Genomic DNA, 6,987 nt, shown 5'->3' with positions numbered 1-6,987 from the left:
GAAAAACTACTATGCCCGAGCTCGACCTCTCAAAAAGGACGAACTCGGGCAGGGGCACTGTTCATACCCTGACCGAGCTCCTCCAAACTCGGCGAAATCCATGAAAGGTCCGACCTCGTCCCAAGGCCCACACCTGAGGTCGGACCTCGGATAGCAAAAGCTAAGAAGGCCCATCAAAAGGAACACAGCCCAAAACCTAAAGGCCGAAAAGGCCTGGGAAAGGCGGTTCCACAAAGATAGAGATAAAACTCCCAAAAGATAAGATAAGATAAGAATATCTTATCAGGGAAGATCACGGCCAACTATTATAAATACACTGGAGCACCCAGGTATAACTCATACTCTAATTCTACTCAATATCTGCTTGGACCCATGCTAACTTAAGCATCGGAGTGTCATTGCAGGTACAACCACCAACCACTCCACATATCAAGCTCGGGTTCCTGACCCCCACCTCGGGCCTCACCAAGACGACCGAGCTACTCACTTCAGGTAACCCTCGGAACAATAGGTGTTTTGATTTGTTGGGTGGTTATTAGGTGAATAATGGTTAGAGTTGGGGTAATTATTTTGTGGTTTTCTGTATGTATTTTGGTTAGTGTTTGGCTGGGGGTTGTGGTTTGTGCTTTTCCAATTGTTCTGACTTGAGTTTCTTTGCCATGGTTGTTGGTTTTGATTATGGTTGTCTCCCCATCTGAGGTTGGGATGGTTCTTCCAAGATGGATTGTAAGTATCACCATAGACTTCATTTGTTCCAGGATTTTGGTTATACATGTACTGGACTTGCTCTTGCTGTTGCTCCTCTTGAGTTTCTTCACTTTGCACCCAAGTAGTTGGTGGTTGGCTTGTGGCGCTCACTGATGCCACTTGCAAGCCATCAATTCTTTTGGCCATTTGCTCAAACTGTTGTTGAATCTGCTGCTACATTATCTTGTTCTGAGCTAGAATTGAATCCACTCCTTCCAACTCTATTACTCCTCTTCTTTGTGAAGGTTGGCGTTGTCTTTGATGAGCAAAGAAATATTGATTATTGGCCACCATATCAATGAGGTTTTGAGCTTCCTCTGTAGTTTTCATGAGTTGCAAAGAGCCTCCAGCTGAATGATCAAGTGCTTCTTGAGCCTTAAGAGTGAGTCCCTCATAGAAGTTCTGCAACTTGTCCCACTCAGTGAACATCTCTGGTGGACATTTCCTCAATAGTGCCTTATATCTTTCCCATGCTTCATATAAGTTTTCAGCCTCCATTTGAGTGAATGTCTGCACCTCAGTCTTCAATCTTAGGATTCTTTGAGGGGGATAAAATTTGGCAAGAAACTTGCTTACCAAGTCATCCCAAGTGTTGATCCTTTCTTTTGGAAAGGTCTCTAGCCATTGAGTGGTTTTATCTCTGAGAGAAAATGGAAAGAGCAACAACTTGTAGCTATCAGGAGGCACACCATTGGTTTTCACAGTGTCACAGATTCTCAAGAAGGTGGATAAATGTTGATTTGGGTCCTCCAAAGGCCCTCCTCCAAAAGAACAGTTGTTTTGAACCAAAGTGATGAGTTGTGGCTTTAGTTCAAAATTGTTTGCATTGACATTAGGAGGAAGAATGCTACTTCCACAGTGTCTAGCATTTGCAAAAGTATATGAAGCCAGGACTCTTCGTTGTTGTTGGTTATTGTTGGCCCCTCCTCCTGGTTAATTGAGATCTCCTTCTATTTCTTGGAATTCCTCCTCAGATTCTTCCTCTCCAATAACGTTCTTCCCTCTTTCGGCTCTTCTTATTCTCCGAAGAGTTCTTTGGTCAATTTCAGAGAGGACAGGGGAAGATCTTCCTATACCTGACGTACAAACACACAACAATAAACACACAGATCCAGAAAACCAATGAAACTTCAATCTATAGCTAGAATGAAGTTTTAGTTAGTTTAAGCAAAAATTCAAACAGTTAGTGTGTTAGTCAAAATTAAAATAACAGAAAAGAAAAAGTGCTTGATCTAGATCTCCACTTCACTTAATCAATGTCAATCTATTTCAATCCCCTGCAACGGCGCCAAAAACTTGATGTGTGGAAAACGATCCAACACAAAACTCACCGGCAAGTGTACCGGGTCGCATCAAGTAATAATAACTCACATGAGTGAGGTCGATCCCACAGTGATTGAAGGATTGAGCAATTTTAGTTTAGTGGTTGATTTAGTCCAGCGAATCAAGTTTTGGTTGAGTGGGTTGTATTTAACAGAAGCTAAATTGCTTGGAATGTAAAGGGAGAGGGGGAATTTGCAGTAAATTAAAGGGCAGGAAAATAAACTTGCTGAATCTTAAAGGACAAGAAATTAAATAACTGAAACTTAAAGTGCAAGAAATGTAAATTGCAGTAACTTAAATAGCAAGAAAAGTAAATTACTTAAAAGTAAAAGGGAATTGAGGACTGGGATTGCAGAAGCTAAACAAAGAGGAATTGAATTGCCACAGTTAATAGAGCAGAAATTGAATTAGAAGCAAGTAGAACTCAAACAGAAATTGAAAGTTAAGTGCAGCAGGGTTCACAGAAGAACCAAAAGAAAATTGGGATCTCAGGACTCCAGAGACTAGGTAGCAGAGCCTAGATCTCAATTACCTTCCTAGATCCAAGTTCTCAAAGCAATTGACAAGAAATAAAAGAAGAAGCAGTAAAGAAAATTGAAATTAAACTCAATTATGCAGAAAAATGTTTAAAGAGATTTTGAATGGAGATTGAGACAGAATTTCCTCAATTCTTCACAGCTAAAACTCAAAAGCAAGGAAATTAAAATGGCCTAAGCAAGAACGAGGAAGAAGAGAGATCAATTCTCCTCCCCAATTCTCTGAAATCTCAGTGAAGACACCAAGAGAAGTTCCCAAGTGCAAAAATAAAATTCAAAGCTCCAAGAAAATGCAAAATTCAAAAATCAAGTAAAAGGTCCTAATTACATCAAACTAGCTCCTATTTATACACTTTCTATTCTTGGATTTTGGGATTTGGATGGGCTTTTGATTTGGTGAAGAAATGAATTAAATTGGATTTTTAATTCAATTTTTAGCCCAAAAATAATAGCTTCCAGGAGGCTGCCCTGCCCTTGTGGAGGGCAGGGCAGGATTTGGTGCTTGGTGCGTGCGTGGTGCGGCGTGGTGCAGGCTTGGTGCGCAGAATGCTGCCCTGCCCTCGCGGAGGGCAGGGCAGAAAAAATTGGTGTGCCAGAATTGTGCTGTGGTGCGCTGCTGGTGCTGCCAGACCCGTGCCTTGGTGCGCCAGAATCGTGCCTTGGTGCGCCAGATTCATGCCACAACAAAATGCTACCCTGCCCTCACGGAGGGCAGGGCAGTGTTTCCACTTTGATGTCCCAAGTTCGAAACTTGGATGCTACACACGCTACCCATTTTCCTTGGCTTTCTTGGTACCAAAGTGAGGCTTAATTCCTTACTTCCTCATGGTCCCGTGTTCAACTCTTGTGGCAAGCATTGGTAGATATTTTCCTTTGATTTTCTTCCCTTGTGAGCCCGATACTGCCCTTGTGGAGGGCAGGGCAACATTTTCTTCTTCTTGGTTCCAAGGCACAGATTTGTGCTCTGCCCTTGTAGTGGGCAGGGCAGAGTTGCCTTTTATGCTTTGTTCCCTTATGTTGCCCTCCTAAAGGGCAGTGTGCCCTTGTGGAGGGCAATGCTTGCCTCCCCTCTTTACATGCGGCACACTTCTCCTTCCTTTGACCATGTTTTCTTCTCCTTTGGTCACGCTTTCTTAGGCCACGCTTTTCTCTTTTATTCTTTTCTTCACCTACATTAAACCAAAACAACCACTCCAAGTATCACTAAATTCACAAGGCTTATAAATCAATTAAAATTCAATTAAAATTAGCTTAAACCTCATGATTTAACATTAATTTCATGGTGGTTGTTTGATTTAAAGAAGTTATGCATTTTCACTCCAAATCACTTACTTAGGATGCAAGAAAGTGCATAAAGACTAATAAAACAAGTGAAATTAGCTTGAAAAATGGGTATATGATGACTTGTCATCAAATATGATTTGAAAAAGATTTGATTTTGAGAAATTATGAAAACTTGAAAAAATTTGAATTGAAAACAAAATCTTCCCTCTTGTGCCATCCTGGCGTTAAATGCCCAGAATAGTGCAGGGAAAGAGATGCTTCTCCCATAGAAGTCGGGAGTAGGTGCAGTAAAGTCACCCAGCACGTTCCTTGCATTGTTGGCATTGTTGTTGTTTTCGGCTGCCATGTCTTCTTCTTTGAAGATTTCTGTTAGGTCCTCTACAGAGAGTTGTGCTTTAACTTCTCTTAGTTTTCACTTCAAGGTCCTTTTAGGTTCAGGGTCAGCCTCAACAAGAATGCTTTTGTCTTTGCTCCTGCTCATATGAAAGAGAAGAGAACAAGAAAATATGGAATCCTCTATGTCACAGTATAGAGATTCCTTGAGGTGTCAGAGGAAAAAGAAAAATAGAAGGAAGAGGTAGAAGAATTCGAACTTAGAAAGATAGAGTTCGAATTATACATGTTAGTCCACAAATAGAAGGATGTGAGAAGAGGGGAAGAAATTTTTGAAAATAAATTTAAAAATATTTTAAAAATATTTTGAAAAATTGAAGAATGATTTTCGAAAAATATGATTGGGAAAGAGAGAAAGTGTTTTTTTTTTTGAAAAAGATTTTGAAATTAGAAATCAAAAAGATATGATTGAAAACTTATTTTGAAAAAGATGTGATTAAAAAGATATGATTGAAAAGTTATGGTTTTAAAAAGATATGATTGAGAAGATATGATTGAATAACAATTTAAAAAGATTTTATTTTTAAAAATCAATGACTTGGCCAACAAGAAAAGATATGATTCAAACATTAAACCTTTCTCAACTGAAAAGGCAACATACTTGAAATGTTGAATCAAATCATTAATTGTTAGCAAGTAGTTTTGAAAATGGAAAGAAATTGATTTTGAAAATATATGTTTGAAAAAAATTTGATTTTGAAAAATTATGAAAACTTGAAAAAAATTGAATTAAAAAGAGAATCTTCCCTCTAGTGCCATCCTGGCGTTAAACGCCCAGAATGGTATACATTCTGGTGTTTAATGCCCAAAATGCTACCCTTTTGGGCGTTAAACGCCCAGCCAGGTATCCTGGCTGGCGTTTAAATGCTAGTTTTCCTTCTTCACTGGGCGTTTTGAACGCCCAGCTTTTTCTGTGTAATTCCTCTGCTGAATGTTCTGAATCTTCAATTCTCTGTATTATTAACTTGAAAAGACACAAATTAAAAATTTTTTGGATTTTTAATGATGAGGAAAAATCAAAATGCAACTAAAATCAAATAAACAATGCATGCAAGACACCAAACTTAGAAGTTTGTATACTACTGACACTAACAAATTGAGAATGCATATGAGAAACAACAAAACACACAAAACAAGAGAATTTAAAGATCAGAGCAAGTAAATCATCAAGAACAACTTGAAGATCAATGAAGACACATGAATGAATGCAAGAAGAACAGAAACATGCAATTGGCACCAAACTTAAAGTGAGACACTAGACTCAAACAAGAAATATTTTTGATTTTTATGATTTTGTAATTTTTTTGGTTTTTTTTCGAAAATTATATGGAGAAGAAAATAAAGAGATTCAAAATTTTTAATAAGAATTCCAGGAATCATGCAATGTTAGTCTAAAGCTTTAGTCTAAATGAATTAGACATGGCTAGCCAAGCTTCAGCAGAACATTGCATTCAAGAGCTAAATTGATGAAGATCAATCAGCTTTGGTGATGATAAGAACATCACCTTGAAACACTAGAATTCATTCTTAAAAATTCTGAAAAATACCTAATCTAAGCAACAAGATGAACCATCAGTTGTCCAAACTCAAACAATCCCCGGCAACGGCGCCAAAAACTTGGTGCACGAAATTGTGATCATCAATGGCGCCATCAACATGGTACGCTCAATTGCAATCTCAACTCTTTATCACAACTTCGCACAACTAACCAGCAAGTGCACTGGGTCGTCCAAGTAATAAACCTTACACGAGTAAGGGTCGATCCTACAGAGATTGTTGGTATGAAGCAAGCTATGGTCATCTTGCAAATCTCAGTCAGGCAGACTCAAATGGTTATGAATGATTTATGAATAAAGCATAAAATAAAGATAGAGATACTCATGTAATTCATTGGTGAGAATTTCAGATAAGCATATGGAGATGCTTTGTCCCTTCCGTCTCTCTGCTTTCCTACTGTCTTCATCCAACCATTCTTACTCCTTTCCTTGGCAAGCTGTATGTAGGGTTTCACCATTGTCAGTGGCTACAGTCCCGTCCTCTCAGTGAAAATGTTCAACGCACTCTGTCACAGCACGGCTATTCAGCTGTCGGTTCTCGATCATGTTGGAATAGAATCCAGTGATTCTTTTGCGTCTGTCACTAACGCCCCACAATCGCGAGTTTGAAGCTTGTCACAGTCATTCAATCCTTGAACCCTACTTAGAATACCACAGACAAGGTTTAGACCTTTCAGATTTTCTTGAATGCCGCCATCAATTCTAGGTTATACCACGAAGATTCTGATTAAGGAATCTAAGAGATATCCACTCAATCTAAGGTAGAACAGAGGTGGTTGTCAGGCACACGTTCATAGGTGAGAATGATGATGAGTGTCACAGATCATCACATTCATCAAGTTGAGGAACAAGTGATATCTTAAAACAAGAATAAGTTGAATTGAATAGAAGAACAATAGTAATTGCATTAATACTCGAGGTACAGCAGAGCTCCACACCTTAATCTATGGTGTGTAGAAACTCCACCGTTGAAAATACATAAGAACAAGGTCTAGGCATGGCCGAATGGCCAGCCCCCTCCCCCCCCCAAAGAGGGTTCAATCATAAAAACATGATCAAAAGATTCAAGTGATCAAAAGATGAAAATACAATAGCAAAAGGTCCTATTTGTTGAGAACTAGTAGCTTAGGGTTTACAAAGATGAGTAA

Source organism: Arachis hypogaea, chromosome 4 (genome assembly GCF_003086295.3).
Source record: "Arachis hypogaea cultivar Tifrunner chromosome 4, arahy.Tifrunner.gnm2.J5K5, whole genome shotgun sequence".
Lineage (NCBI taxonomy): Eukaryota > Viridiplantae > Streptophyta > Magnoliopsida > Fabales > Fabaceae > Arachis > Arachis hypogaea.
The sequence above is the reverse complement of the archived record's forward strand: the minus strand, read 5'-3'. Positions refer to the sequence as shown.